This window comes from Talpa occidentalis, unplaced genomic scaffold (genome assembly GCF_014898055.3).
Source record: "Talpa occidentalis isolate TD23 unplaced genomic scaffold, MPIMG_talOcc4v2.1 talOcc4.14, whole genome shotgun sequence".
Classification (NCBI taxonomy): domain Eukaryota; kingdom Metazoa; phylum Chordata; class Mammalia; order Eulipotyphla; family Talpidae; genus Talpa; species Talpa occidentalis.
In genome coordinates this window covers 83,692,175-83,707,579 of record NW_023601433.1, presented here as the reverse complement: position 1 = coordinate 83,707,579, position 15,405 = coordinate 83,692,175, and the positions used below count along the sequence as shown (strand labels likewise).

Sequence of the window (15,405 nt, the reverse complement as noted above, 5' to 3'; positions counted from 1 at the left end):
GCGGGCGGCACGGCGCTGATGGACGAGCCGCGGGCCACACTCCACCGTCGCCACACACCGCTCGATGCTTCTGGAAGTGGATCCATTTGTACTCGCTGGTAGACAGGCCCACGGGGCGGCCCTGGAGTGGACCTGGCGGCCGCTGCCGCCTCCTCGCTGGCCCGGCAGAGGGAGGAAGGGAGGGCCTGGGATGGCGAGTTGGGCTGCAGCCGTGAGGAGAGGGGGGCAGCCCCTGAACTTGGGCTCCCTGACATGCCAGACACAGGAGGGCACATGGGGGCAGGGCAGGTCAGGAAACACGCACCCCTACTGCGTGCCGGGTGCCATGCTGTGTGTCGGGGATTCGGGGATCCACTGGACACTTTCCATGCCTCTGAGAGTCTCATGGGGTGATTTTCCTTCCTGGACTTTAGGGGGTTCTGTGCCCGCAGGGAGAGCCAGCGCTTGGCCCACAGCCTAGTCCCAGACAGGTCCTGACCGGGAGGCCAGTGTAGGGCTGGATCCTGTCTGGGGTGATGGCAGCCTCACCCCCCACCAGCGATGCCATAAATTCGGAGCATGCCACTCAGGGGCCACAGGCTGTGCACCCACATCCACGGGCTCTGGATGGAGCCTGGGACGGAGCCTCCGGTGCAGCAGGAGGTGAGGCTGCCTGGGGGGCCCTGTGGTGAAGAGGTCAGAGGCTGAGTTAGGGAGCGTGTGGCTTCGAGTTCACCGTCATCTGGGACAGCACAGCTCACGGGTGACAGAGGGGAGAAGGCTAGACGAGGACCCCGTGACGTGGGGGGCGCACTGACTCCGCCTGAGGGAAGGAAGCCGTGGCTCACGGGCCTTGACGTGCCCCGTGTCCCTGCTGTGAAGGTCTCCGGTCAGTCCCTGCTCAGGGTCAGCACGACTTTGGAGAATGTCGCGTGCGTGAGGCTTTTCTCCTCAAGCCCAGAGAGGCCGTCTTACGAGAAGATTCAAGAGGCAGAAAGACCCCATTTAATCAGCAGCCAGTTGGGAGACTACCGCCAGCCCCCCTTATCCACGGTCTCGCTTTCCGCAGTTCCTGTCCCTGGGGTCAACCGCAGTCCTCAGGAGTCACAAACAGGGAGAGACTTTGAGGGAGAGACCACATTCACGTCCCTTGCCCGCCGCGCGCTGCTGGAGCGTCTAGTTCACCGCTCGTGCTGGTTGCGAATGTCTCCCTGCGCCGAGTTTATGCCTGAACACCGGAGGCAGACGGTGCAGAAGCTACGCGGCGCGTGTCGGGAATGGTTCGATCCCAGCATTCAGGCGTCCGCAGGGGCCTCGGGTGTATCCCCCAGGATAACGGGGCAGGATAACTGCTGTGAAGGCGGGGAGGGGCCAGGGCGCTGGGGACATGGACCTTCTGCAGCGCTGGAAGCCCCGTGTGGATTCAGGTCAGAACTACTTGGACCCCAGGGGCACTCAGTCCTCAGCCCCCATCTGGCCTCACGGTTCACATTGCCCTAGGGAGAGGGAGGGCCCAGGGGCAGCCGCCACTCATTCCCTCATTCATTCATCCACCAATACAAAGTGTTTTTACTGAGCAGCTAGTATGAGCCAGCGCCGGCACTGCGTGGGCACCAGCAACCCAGCAGTGCGAAGGGTGAAGTGAGATGATGTCTTAAGGCACCCAGCACAATGCCTAGGACACAGCAAGTTTCCACAAATGTTGGTGACCTTGCTGGCTCCTGGATAAGCTGCAGAAATGGTCACAACAGTTAGCAGCTCCATCCACCAAGCCATCAAGTAGAGGTGGAGTCTTCCCCTTGCACCTTGACCCTCCCACTTGGATCTGGCCTGGCCTTGTGTTGTCTCATAGAATGTGCCAGAAGGAATGTGCCAGTTCCGAGTCTGGGCTGGAAGCAGCCTTGACTCTTCTGCTGTTGGAAGACCGACTCTCACAGGTGAGAAACCCCGGGCCAGCCAGCTGGAGGATGGTGAGAGGCCCACAGCCCACCTGCCCTCATCACCTTGCTGAGAGCCGGCTGCCATCCAACCTCCAGCTGCCCACACACACGCCAGCAGCCCAGCCAAGATCAGCCGAGTCTGCCCGAACCAGGACTTCCCTGCCAGCTCAGAGCTGGGAGCAGAATAGGGGCTATGTTTTGAGCCCTAGACTTGGGGGTGGTTTGTTGTGCAGTGAAAGCACACCCAGGTTCTGCATCTTCATGTTACCCAGGTCAAGCATAGGTGGCAGGGAGTATAACCACCCCCCAAATGTCCACATCCCCCAAATGTTACCTTATGTGGCTAAAGTGACTTTGTAGATCTGGTCCAGTTAAGGACCTAGAGACCGGGAGACTGTCCTGGATTCTCCTAGTGGCCCAAGGTCATCGCGAACATTCTTTTAAGAGGAGGCGGGGGGTGGGGGTGTCTGGCTCAGAAAAACAGTTGTGAGTTTGGGAACAGAGAGAGTGGTCAAAGGAGCTGCAGGACGGAGGCCAGGACCCCGAGGCACGCGGCCTCTCCATGCCGAGCAGGGAGGCGGCGAGGCTCCCTGGCCTCCAGGAGGAATGCCCTGCCAGCACCTCGCACCTCCAGGACGGCGAGACAAGAGATGTGTGTTGTTTTAAGCCTCCCAGTCCGTGGTCATTTGTTGCAGCAATGGGAAGTGGATATAGCACAGGAGGCCTCGGCGGCTATGCGTTCCCAGGTCTGGTTAAATGCAAGCTGGGAATCCGTCTTCCTCGTGCCAGGGGACTGTTCCTGCAGACCGGCGCTGACAGCAGGCACAGCAGCAGCTAAGGGTTATAACGCACGTCGCGTGAAAGGCGTCATGTCTCATTTCATGTCACGCTCACAAAGGGTACAGAGGGAAGGAAGGGCTCTGTACGCATCCCCCCTTCACAGGTGGGAAAACTGAGGCTCAGAGAGGTTACACACGCGCCCAAGGCCACACCACTAGGGCTGGGATTCGCAACCAGCTCCCTCTGATCCCAACAAAGGACGCTTGAACCGCCCCTGGTTCCCTCCTGCAGAAAGGGCTCCTCCTTGCCTCCCCGCCCACTAGCTTCACTTCCACCACCAGCGGCCCCTCCAGCTTTCTCTCTCCTGAGCCGCCACAAAAGCCACTTCCTCTCTCCCTGTGCTGTTTCCTATGGCTCAGACAGGCCAGCATCTCTGAAAGGAACTTTATTTCCTTTTGGCTTTCCCTCAGCTTTGCCGCAGAGAAAATAGAAATTGCAAAAACACAGACATGGTCTCAGAACTGCAGATTTCTGATCCCGAGAATTCCCTCCAGCCAGGATGGGCTGGCACTGCTGACTGGCACCACGCCTGGCTTCCCTTCCTCCCAGCTCCTGCCCCCACCTGCTTGTCGCCCATCCTTGGGAGAGGGCTACCTAAAATGAACAATCCATGATGGTCTATCTGGTAGAGATCATGTGGATTCTTTAATGTTTCTTAGGTTAAAAGCACCCCACTTTTCTTTAGGGGAATGATAGCTTATTCCCTCTCAGACCAGGTTACTGATCTTACCCCCCAGCTCCTGGGGGCCAGTGACCAGGGCAGGTGGATGCAAGTACCCCATCCCTTCTTCCCAGAGTGACGGGGTCAGGCACAGGCACATGACCCTAGATGAGCCGATCAGAGCCAAGGAGCAAGGATGACCAAAGTTTGCTGATGCTATTGGGTAAAGGTTGTTCTCATTTTTGCTTTGGTTGATCTTGCAGCAGCTGGGGACCATCTTTGCCAGTGTGTGAGCAGAGGCCTTCTGAGGATAAAGCCAACACAGAAGAAAGCACAGCTTCCATATTTAAAAAGAGATAAATTCTTGATGAGAATGTTTGAGGACCTGGATCCAGCTGTGCCTGAAGTCCTAGACATAATCACAGACCATTTAGTCACTGAGAAAACAAGTTGGTTTTGCTTGAGCCACTTTGAACTGGGTGCTTATCACACCCAGCTTAGCCAACAGCAAATATTTAATAAGCACTGTCCTAGCTTGGGTTCTCCTGAGAGTAGAGCTTGAGACTTTTGCGGCAAGTGATCTCTGGATACAGGAATGAGGGGCAAGGGTGAATGATTCAGGGGAGGAAGAAAGTTAATGCAAAAGTGTATTACTGAGCAGTAATGCAGTAGCAATCTCAGGTACTGATTTCTCCAAGACCTTGTGAGGAGTGTAGAAAATGCCTTCTAGAATGATCTATTGCAGACCTGGAGGCTAGAGCATTATCCTCTGGTTGCTGTCCTGCTCTGCTAGATGGGTTGACCCCAGTGACAATAATTGTCCCACAAAGCTGTCTATGTCTTTACCCCCAGAAGCTGTGAAATGGCGGGTTACAGGCAGAGGGGAATGATGGATGAAGGATACTAATCTGCTGACCTGAAAACAGGGAGATTCTCCTGGATTATCTTGTGGGTCCAGTATAATCACCAGAGTCTTTATAACTAGAAGAGGAATGCTCCTGAAGAACAACAGAAAGATGACAGTGAGAGAAGGACAGAGGCCAACATTACTGACTTTGAAGCTGCAGGAAGGGACCATGAGCCAAGGGATGCAGGTAGGTTCTAGTCTTTAGGGAAAAAGCAAGGAAGGGATTCTCCCTTGGAGGGTCCAAAAGGGGTTCAGTCCTTGATGTGAGCCGAGCAGGCACCATGTGGGACTTATGATCCCCAGGACTGAAAGCTAGTAAGTGTGCATTGTTCCAAGTCACTGACTTTCTATTTGATACAGCAGCCATGGGAAACTCAGACAACCCTGGGTGGGCAAGCGGCCTGGGCTCGGTTGAATGGGTTCCGTGGCATCAGACCAAAACCAGATCCAGCTCATGTTTGAGGAGGCTGCTGACCACACGGACATGAACCTCAGCTTGCTGGCACAGAACATGCTCTGTGAATATGAACTGGAACAAAGGGCGGGTGAGGGGCTGGTGGCAACTGCACCAGCAGTACCCCTGTGCCTGACACTGAGGGTGCCACGTGCCATGTTTTATTTATGTCTCAAGTCAAAAGAGTTTCTCTAGTTTCCTATGGAAATCCTGGGGCCCCTAAGCTGTCTCCCTTAATGGGGTTTTCACTCCAAGGGATCCCTCTGCAGCACAGCCATGAGGAATGACTTACGGACTCTCACAAATGACCCAAAGACCTCCCCCTACCCCAGGCTGTCGGCTCCATCTGCCTCCTGGACTTTCCCAGCACTAAGACTTCAGGTGCCTCACCCCCATACATTGACAGTTTAATCTTTCAGTAATAAAAACGCCCAGTAACAGTAACACACAGAAACAGGAGCATGTCATCCTTTTCTCTGGGCCTGGAAAGTTCTCACCTGGGGTAGCAGACTTGTGATGGTGTCCCTGCCCATGGCAGGCATCACTAATCAATCCAAGCACTCTTGCTCCCTATGTCCTGACATCCCCCTCAGCAGAGCTCCAGTTGGCACCCCAGCCATCCAGGGTGGGATTCACATCCTGGTCTGTATGGTCCCCCCAAAAAGACACGGAAACCTTCTCTGGGCTACACTCTGCTCCTGCAGAAAGAACCTCTCCCCACTCCATTTGGAAGGGTCAGGACTGGTTACTTCTCGTACACCAATCTTTCTTTCAATAGCAAAACTTCAAATGCCTGTTAAAATTGAGAAGGGAAACTGGTCTTGGGCAAACAACTCTGTCTAAGGGAAATGCTACTTAAGGAATTTCAAATTCTTCCTCATTTCCCTACTACCCCCAAAACTTGCCTCTTCCTTTGGGTCTTCTGACTATTTTTATTCATGATTAGAATTGCTTCCATGTATTGAACACCTACTATATGTCAGGCATGGCTGCAGGACATTCCTGTACATTCCCACAATGAAGGTGTCAGCCTGTCTTTGTTGGTGAGGAAATGGACATCCAGAGACATTAAGTGCTTCTCACTGGCCTAGGGTGTTGGGTGTTGTCTCCTTTTTCATGGGACTCACAGTTTTGTGGGGTGGGGGGAGACCAAACACATATGCAAATAAACAAACAACAAACTTGCAGACTGTGATAAGTCCTGGGAAGGGCACAAGGAGCAGCTGTGATGGAATTGCACTGTTGACTCTTCTGAGATACCTGCTTCCCCTTTACAAATGTCTTCCCATCCAATTCCTGACACTATGGAGTAGACCATCTTTGGCCTCAGTGCCCAGTGGCATTAGGTCCATTTTCTCAAATAGCTAACCAGTGTCTGCTACCTCATCATCATTGCCGGTTCCTTCTCCCTAATCATCTGTTGGATTTCACTTCTTCCTTCCTGTTTTCTTGAAACTTGTCTTTGAGCACCTACTATGTGATGAAGACAGCTGTAGTTTCCTCAGATCCTGAGTTGCCCATCTGTTCTCCTAGGAGCCAGAGCTGTGGCGACTGAGGGGTGGGGTCTACAACCCATATGCTGGTGAATTCCTAAGTCATAAGGGTCTTGGAGGTTTTTTGCAGGGTTTGAATATGCAAATGTCCCCAGTGGTCATGCAGGAACCATGAATAAGTGCAGTGTGGCTGGGGCACATGACAAGAGGGAGTGGTGGGGCCTGCAGTAAGTGGGAGACCACACGCTCTACCTAAAAGGGAAGACTATTCATCTCCTGCAGGTGCCCACCCTGCAGAGGTGCAGGCCCAGCATGGGTAGATTTTCCTTTTTGTTAAAAAACCCAGAAATGCAAATACTTATATGAAATTTTGCAATTTTTAATGTTGGCTGCTAATGCAACTGACAATAAAAACTGAGTGGGGCAGACAACACGCATTGTGCACATGTCAATCTCACTTAGTTTTATAGACGGGGAAACTGAGGCTCAGAGCAGGGAAGTGGTTTGTTCAGGGTTTCACAAGGAGGGTCAGCCTCACCCATTTTCTTAGAATTAGAGACATGGGATGCCTCTTTTCCAGGTCTCTCCCTCCTGCCCAGGAAAGCCAGCCCCAGAGAATGTCCGTGTGGGGGAGCGAGCAAAGGGCCATGGTGGCAAGGCCCAAGCCAGGGAGCTGCCTCTTGCAGAGGCTAGAAAATGATTTGGAATGAGTGCCTGGATCTGGGAGTCCTCTGTCCCTCCGCCTCTGTGTCTCTGGGTGTTTCTTTCTTTCTTTTAAAAAAGTATCAGTTTTTTTTTTTTTTAAAGATTTATTTTATTTATTTATTATACAAGCACTGGGTACAGTCAGAAGCGCGGGAGGGTGAGAGAATTCACCAGAGCCAGAGCGGGGAGCAGAGCAGGCAGAAGGACCGAAGTACACTGCTGAGGGGAGCAGCGGGCGAGGAGAGGTCTGCGCGCCATGTGGGACCCTCCTCCGGTGGCCGGGGAGCAGCCGGGGATTGAACTGGCGCTGCAGAGGCTGCGGGCAGCTTTGCAACCCAGCGCTCAACCGCTGCGCCACCGGGGAGGCCCTGGGTGTTTCTTTCTGTCTCTGTCTTTTAGCAACAAATGTGCTGGCTCTGACTGCTCCTGGGTCTCTCTGTGCCTCCTTTTCTCTATTTCTTGGCTCCCATCCCTGTCTCCTGCCCCGCAGTCTTTCTTCCTCTCCTCCGTACCTTCTTTCTGTGTCCCTCGGTCCGTTTCTTTCTGTCTCATCATCTCTGCCCCTCTGCGCATCTCTCTCTCCCTGTTCTCTCCCCACCTGTCTCTGCTCTTTCAGCATCTCCCCCATTTCTGTCATTCTCCCTTCCTCCCCCCACGGCCCTGTCCCCCCAGGCCTCTCCTCGCCTGCCCTCCCAGTCCCTCTGGCCACCACGGAAAGGTTACTGTAAACGGGAATGAAGCCGAGGGCAAAAGTAATCAACCCCCTGGCTGACCTCCGCTCCCTGCTCCCCACGCCCCGGCTGGTGGAGCCCTCGGTCTCCGGCTGCGCCCCCTCCCTGGAGCTCCCCGGCCCCCTCCCTCCCCACCCCCAGGTCCCCTTGCTGACAAAAGGCCTATCTTCTCTCTGCCTAAATGATTTAAATTCTAATCAAACATCATTTATAGTACATCTCGGAGCCGTCTCCTGGGAGCTGCTCCCACATGAGACGTTGCCATGGCAACCGGGGGGTCTTGTTTCAGAAATGTCAGATTGTATTATTGTCTTCACACTTCTCTGATAACCTAGTGTCTCTCTCTCTCTCCCGCTCTCTCTCTCTTTCTCTCTCTCTCTCCTTTTCTCACACCATCCTCAGGATTTTCTTCTTCCTCTCTCGCTACCATCCTACCCTCCATTCAACAACCCCAGGCTCTTCCTGCCCCCCCGCCACCCATCTCGCCGCGACCCCAGGAGAAAATGGCCTGATCGATTTCATCCCGAGCCGCTCACCAGCCCCGACGCCCCCTCCGACGCTTCTGGCCCTGGGGCCTCCCCGCTTTGGGAAAGGTGTCCCCCCCACCCCTCATCTTTGGCAGACACGCTGCCACCTCTAGGGGTTTGCTGGAGTGTTCTGGTGTCATTTTATTTTGCTAGATATGAAAATGAGACATAGATTTTTCCTGGAGATGCTTGTGTGAAGTTCTAATCTGCCTTTACAGAATTTTTTTCTTTTGTGGGAGGGGGTTGTGCTGGAAGAAACCAAGCTCCTAGCAGGATCCAAAGGGAGGGGGGAGCAGGGAGTGAAGATGTGGGGTGGGGTGTGCCAGCAGGCAGGGACTTGCAGGTGTGTGCTCCTGTGCGTGCATGTGTGTGGTCTAGTGTGTGTAGGTGCATGTTTGTGTAGCTGCGTGTGTGCTCACATGAGCGTGTACACATGTGCCTGTGTGCACCTGTGTGTGTACATGCAGATGTTTTTCTGCATGCAGTTGTGTACTGCGTGTGCACACAGGCACGTGCCCGAGTGTGTGTGCAGGCGTGTTTGCACACAGGTGTGTACTGAGTGTGCACACAAGCACGTGCCCGAGTGTGCATGCTCACATGCATTGTCTGGATGTAGACGGGGCCTTCCCCAGCCTGCTGTTTCACCTACCAGCTCCGAGGATTGGGCACCGGCCTTTCTTCCCACATAGCCCTCCAGAACATAAATGGGCACATCTTGCAGAGGCATTTCACATTCAGGTCCAGCGCCTCACCTGTGTGCTGCTGAGATGCATTAACCCTGCAAATGGCCCAGAGACTTTCTAAACCCAGCAGCCCCCTCATTCTCCAGATGGGTAAACTGAGGCTCCAGCAGGCACAGCAGCAGTTTCAAGGTCTGAAGTGAAGGTAGTGTGACCTACTGGGAGGTGGCACTGGAGCCAGCCTCCCCTGCCAGGTCACCATGACGCCCACTGTGCCAGGCGGTGCCAAGCCCTTTGTAAATAAGCTGTGTGGAGGCTCTGTCATCATCCTCACTTTGTAGGTGGGGAAACTGAGGCTCAGAGTGGTGATGTGTGGGAGCCCAAGCTCGCAGCGCCAGTAAATGGCAGAAGGGGGATTTGAACCCTGAGCTCTGTGGCCCTAGAGTGCACTTTTCCATCTTCATGCTGCTCCCAGTGGGGGGAGCATCTAGAGATGGCTTTGTCCCTGGCATCTGCAGAGTCGTGTCAGGCGGCAGAAGGGGAGCTGGTGGGACAGGGGCCACCACAGGCCCGAGGAACCAAGGTGCAAGAGAGCTGGCTGGAGAGCGGGGCTCTCCTGGGCAGGGCTTTGTCCCCAGCTGCGGGGACCGGAGGAGCAGCTGGGGTGGTTGACCGGGGGCAGAGCAGCCAAAGACTAGATTCACAATCGCCCCAAGCACCTTCCCTCCCCATTTCCCGGAAGGAGAAACAGAGGCTCAGGGAGCGCCGGGAACTTGTGTGAGATCACATGGTCTCAGCGCCCATTTCCATCATGTGGTTATGAGACGGAGGACGTGCTCAAATCCCAGCTCTGCCCCTCACTGACTGGGTGAGCCTGGGCTCCTTGCCGAGCCCTCTAGAGCCTCAGTTTCCCCATCTGTGAAGCAGGTATGACGATGGGTAGGAGGATTCATTAGCCAATTCTTGGACAACACTTAACATGGTGCCTGGCCTATGGGAAGCCCTGGGGCTGTTCTGATTTGCAGTTAAGATTCTGCGGACATATGCCCTGCTCAGTTCTAGAACTTTCTTTAACCCATGGCTCCTTTCTAACAACTGCGTTTGGTCAGCACAGTCACCTCTAAGGAGTTTCAGAACCTGCGATCTCCTGCCCCTGAAATTTTGGGGGTCAAAGCTTTAAGAAATGCCACCTTCCTCCCCTCGTCCCCCTTTTTGCCAGTCTCTGTGAGCCGGCTGAATCTGGCCCTCTGCCGCCTGGACTGGTGCTCACAGGACAGGAGCTGGCAGAGTCAGTGCCAGGCCCCTGCCGTCGGCAGCACCACATCCATGGACTTACGTTTTGAACAGGCCCCCATTTTCGCTTTCCGTTGCTCCCACAAAGTAGGTCCTGGTCCTGATCGAGACACAGAGAAGGACAATCCAGCCTCTCTCTGAGTCTCTAAGGTCTCTCTGTGTGTCTCTGTCCATCTCCCCGGGGTCTGTGTCTCTCCAGATCTGCCTCCCCGGGTCTCCCTCATCTCCTGGGGTCTTTCTCTGTCTCCTGGATCTCTTTTTGTCTCTCTCTCTCTCTCTCTCTCTGGGTCTCTGTCCATCTCTCTGCCCACCCCACCCCGGGTCTCTCTCTCTTTCTGAGTCTCCTGTCTCTCTGTCCCCCCAGTCTCTGTGTCTCCCTAGGTCTCTTTCTGTCTCTCCGTCTCCCCGAGTCTCCCTCTGTCTCTGGGCAGAGACTGACCCGGGAGGCGGTACGGGGCTGCGGAGCGGGCGCGCGGGAGGAGGGCTGGGTGTTTGTCCAAGGCGTGCATTGATCCCCTGCCCGCGGCAGCCATGGGATAAATCCTGGCCGCGGTAATGAACCTCCCCACGCAGCGCTCTCAAAGCACACACCAGCCCTGGCCCCAGCGGTTAATATTTAACTGAATAAGGGCCATAAATATGGAAAATGGGACTTTTAATTAAATAAGCAGCTTTTAAAAGGGCCCTTGGGCGGGAGAGGCTTTTGTTTAAATATGATTGATTTGACATGTCCTTTCTCTCTCACTCGCCCGGCTCTCTTCCGACGACGTTCGCGCTTGGCCCCGGCCTGGGAGCAAGTTGGCGGAGGCCGCCCTGGCCTGCTGGAGGGAGAGCTTCATTGCTGGAGGAAATGGGGTGCAGCGGGAAGGAGGGGACCCCCAGCTTGGCATCAAAAACCCGGCTGCTGTGGCCACCCACATGTGGGTTAAGCCACATCAGAGACCTGAGTGTGAATTTCATCTCTGACAAAATGAGCCAGTGGGGCAACCTTTCTCCAGATCATGGGGTGCAGGTTTCCCAAGGCTTGGGTTTCACCTACCATACAACTATGCACGCTTTGGGGGTCCTTCCCTCTGTGCCTCAGTTTCCTCCTCTTTAATATGGGTCAATAACACTACCTAATTCATAAGGCTGAGTCATATCAAGTGCATTCCACAACACAGTAGGGCCACAGAATGTTCATTGCTCTCCGAGTGTTTGCAGTGATGACACCCTGAGACTGTGTGACCCCCAAGAGGTCCACAGAGGCAGCTTGGAGGGCACAATCCCCCCGACCCAGGCCTGCAGTATTAGGGGATGTGCTTATCCCCATCATGAAATTCTTAACGATCTTTGAAGAGGGGGCCCTGCCTTTTCATTTCGCACTTGACCCTGCCAAGTGCGTAGCCCTTCTGCCTGCACCCATCAGTCTTGTTGCCCGAGATCTTGGTGGTTGGGAGGTAGTGACTGACTTCAGGGGTTTGGAATGCTCCAACTCCGGGGCTGGCAGAGACCCCACAGTCAGAGGTCAGAGGTCAGAGGTCTTGTCCTGCCTCCAAGCTAACGGTCTTTAACTTTCAAAACTACCACAAAATAGGAAGCCATGTCCTATGGGCTATGAATTTAATATTTGCAACGCGCTTTCTACGGGCAGGATTCTGGGTGCGCCAGACCTGGAGCACTGGTGCTCATCCCTCTTTCTGGGTAAGGAAACAAGTCTCAGAGAGGCTGAGCCGTCAGCTTCTTAGCTGGTTGCCCAGCTAAGGGGCAATAGAGCTGGGATTTGAGCCCTGGTCCCAAATCTGAAGTCCCACGCAGCCCATGGGACTGGTGCAAGCCCATGTCCTGGAACTCATGTCTCAGTTGGTCCTGACTCCTCTGAGGTAGCATGGAAGTCACCTCCCTCGAAACTCGGCCACCCTCCATTGCCTGAGGAGGGGAGGCAAAGAGGGTGCGGTGGGGGTGGGTATTTAGTTTCCCCTGACTCTGCCCTACCTCCATTTCTTCCTCTTCCTAAGTTAAATAAGTCTTTGCTAATTCCCATTCATGGTCTCCCTCTTCCAGGAAGCCTTCCCAGATGTGCTGTGCTTGTGACAGTGTGTTGCTTTCCTAAGTCTTCCAGGTGTCTGTGCACAGCATTGCCCACACTGCTCTGGATGAATCCATCCATCCGTTCAGTCCTTCACAAAGTCAGCCACCATTTACTGATGACCTGTTCTTTTAGCCCCTCAACTTGAAGACAATATATTTTTTTCTTTTTAACGTTCTGAAACTGGGCCATGGTGCATCTGTAACACCCACTTCTATTTTCTAGAAATACTATAATTAAACAGATGGTGCTTCTTATAATTGATGGCATTTTCAGAATGTGGAAAGAAGAGTTTGAACACAGTCCCAGGCCAGGTGTTGGGAAGACGGGGAGAAATCAGACAGAGTGACTTGCTAGAAGCTTCCAGTCTAGCGCGGGTTATATTTAAAAGCACCTTTCTTTCTACTTCCTGAAAAGCCCACTTCTGACGTGTCCACTCAGCGCTTCACATGACCCTCTGCGCCCTCGTGCCCCTGTGGGCTCTTCTAAGAATCTCATATTTTGTCTCATTTAATCGTCACGCAACTTAACCAGGTGTGATTTGCGATCACAATGCGGGGTGATCACTCCCAGCTTGCAGATGAGGAAATGAGGCCCAGAGGCAGGAAGTGCCCGGCCTGGGATGGCCGCAGTCTGGTTGCAGAGGCTCCCTCCTTGGCCTCCATTCTCTTGCCCCTTCCTTTCCCCTCCCTCCCCCACCCTGGTGTCGGAGGGGTGGTGGTGTGAATGAAGGGTTGGAAGCTCACCTTCTGGGGAGACTGGGCTGGAGGCCAAGGTATCCTCTAGAGTTTGGAAGGAGTCACAGGGCTCCATCAGAGGCTGACCCGGCCCTTGGTGCCTTTGGTGGTCACGTTCACGACCAACCTTTCCTCGGTGGGATGTCCAGAGCTCAGCCCCACAGCACCAGCTCCGAGCACACGCACCCACTCTGTGGGGCAGGCAGTGGCTGGGTGGGGGTCAGCAGAATTCCCACATCACTGTGCCAGCATGCCCGTTGCCATGGCAACGCCTTGTGGCTGGGTGGGGGTGGGCGGGCAGGGCGAGCAGGGCTGAGTTAGTGCTAGTTTGGGGTGGAGACAACTGGACAGAGGCACAGGGCTGTTCCCGGTTTCTGGAACCCATGGCAGGAACTGGGGTGACCAGTGAGGCACCTGGATTCCTCTCCTGTGAGCTCAGGGCCATGTGGCACAGACCCTAGAGAAACCCCTCCCTACAGCCCTCAGCATGCCCTAAATTTCTGCCTCCCCAATTTTTCTTCTTGCTCCATTTCCCGCTGGCACCCAAATTCAGCCATTAGCGTCTCCCTCCTGGGTGAATGGGCTCCAGCTGGAAACCGCCCCCATGTATGCACGTTCTACCCAGCAGCCAGCTGAGCTTTCTCGAGTAAAACTTCTCCCTTCTGCAAGCAGCAACGCACCGTGCAGCCCCTGCTGCACTCGGTCCAGGCGCGGCCACGCAGGGGGAAGTGTGACTCCCGTCAGGCCCAGAAACCGGAAATCAGGGAGGCAGGGAGCAAAGGTCGGGGTGAGGCCAGCTCCTCTGGCATCAAAGGAGATTACGAGCCCGCTCTTGGGGCTGAGAGCTGGGCCAAAATCAGCCTGTGATCCCAAGTGAGATGAGTTCAGAGGTCGCCAGCTGGCTCCTTTGTGTGTCAATATTAGCACGAGAGTCACCTAATTGGGGTGGGTCAGCCAGTGGACACAGCCAGGGCCCCTCAGGAGAAGGGAAACGGACCTAGGACTCCTCCGGGCCCTGTGTTGGGTGCTCGACACCAGGCAGCCCATCCGTTGTCTCAATATTCCTACTGATAATACTCATGTAGAAGTAGCCACAGAGGAAAGCAGTCGCCACATGTATTGAGTGCTTTTAAATCCAGGCTTGGTTCCTGGCACTGCTAATTAAACTGTCTCTTCCAATCTCCCCATGAATTAGATGCCGATGCTGCCTCTTCCTACGGCCAACGACACGGAGGCACAACATAGGTTAAGTGAGCAGCGCGATGTCACCCCGCTTCAGTGACCTACCAGGGCTTGGCTCCAGCCAGGCTACCTCCTCCCAATGCTGGGAGGCAGAAATGACCCTCTCTGCTTTAGGGGTGGAGAAAGCAAGGATCAGAGAAGGATTGAGCCTATCCTAAGTCATACAGCAATGACGCCAGAGCCGAGCGCTGAACCCTCCAGAACCCAGGGTATCATGGCGGTGCCTTATTTTAAGCTCATCCCTCCCAGATTCTTTGGGCACTGTTCTTGCCTTCCTGGTCCCCAGGGACAGTGAAGTTTTACTGGCTGATTATTGTAAACCTGCCATCATCATGGCTCAGACTGACCACAGAGACTGACGCTCATCTCCCTTGGTTTCAGGTCAAACGGGCCCATGTGGACACTGGGATCGTGCATCCCTGTACCTGCCAGACGCCCACTTTATGGAAGCTGAGTGAGCGGAAACACCCCTGGACTGGAATGTTCTGATAAGAAACTCAGTTCAACAGCCATTAACACAACCACCATTTCTCAAGGGTCTGCTATGTGCCAGGAGCTGGGCACAAAGTGGTGAACAGAATCCCACCCTCTCCTGCCCACCTATAACTTACATCGCCTGTAAAGACACATGGAATGGATGACAAGAGTTACTAAAGGTAGAAGCAGCCAGCTGTGGCCGGCGAGGTTAGAGGAGATAGCCCTTAACAAAAGGACCCTTGAACCGCGAATCTGATAGACGAGTAGATACTAAATCAGTAAAGAGTGAAAGGAAGGGCACTCTAGGCAGAAGGAACAGCATATGCAAAGGTTTAACACATGTTCCTGTTGAAACTGAGGGAGACTTCTCATTCCTATTTTATAGATGAGAAGACTGAGGCTTGGAATAATGGGGTCCTTGCCTAAGTGCACAGCCTTGGTCTTAGTCCTGTCTCTGATGCATGAGATTCTCTCTCTGCTCTTCTACACTGTTGCTTGGAAATGATATCATGGTGGAAGGAAAGCTTCCCCCGGGGAAACAATGCAGGCTGATCTGATATTTGTATCACATTTTTAGGTTGCTGTGGTTGAAACCCAATGCAAACTGATTTAAGCAGAAAAAAAGGAAATTTATTGTCTTATGTAACAAAAACCCAGGGATAGATGGCTTC

The 15,405-nt window shown here is 54.1% G+C and overlaps 1 long non-coding RNA gene across 1 annotated transcript; it reads right to left on the bottom strand.

The window, feature by feature from the left end:
* Nucleotides 1–3,392: 3,392 nt before the first annotated feature.
* LOC119245319 (uncharacterized) lies at nucleotides 3,393–13,225 on the bottom strand. The gene is made up of 3 exons (XR_005125268.2): nucleotides 13,025–13,225; nucleotides 4,337–4,418; nucleotides 3,393–3,829 (listed from the first exon to the last, which is right to left on the bottom strand). It is a non-coding gene; the product is annotated as an uncharacterized LOC119245319 (long non-coding RNA).
* Nucleotides 13,226–15,405: the final 2,180 nt, after the last annotated feature.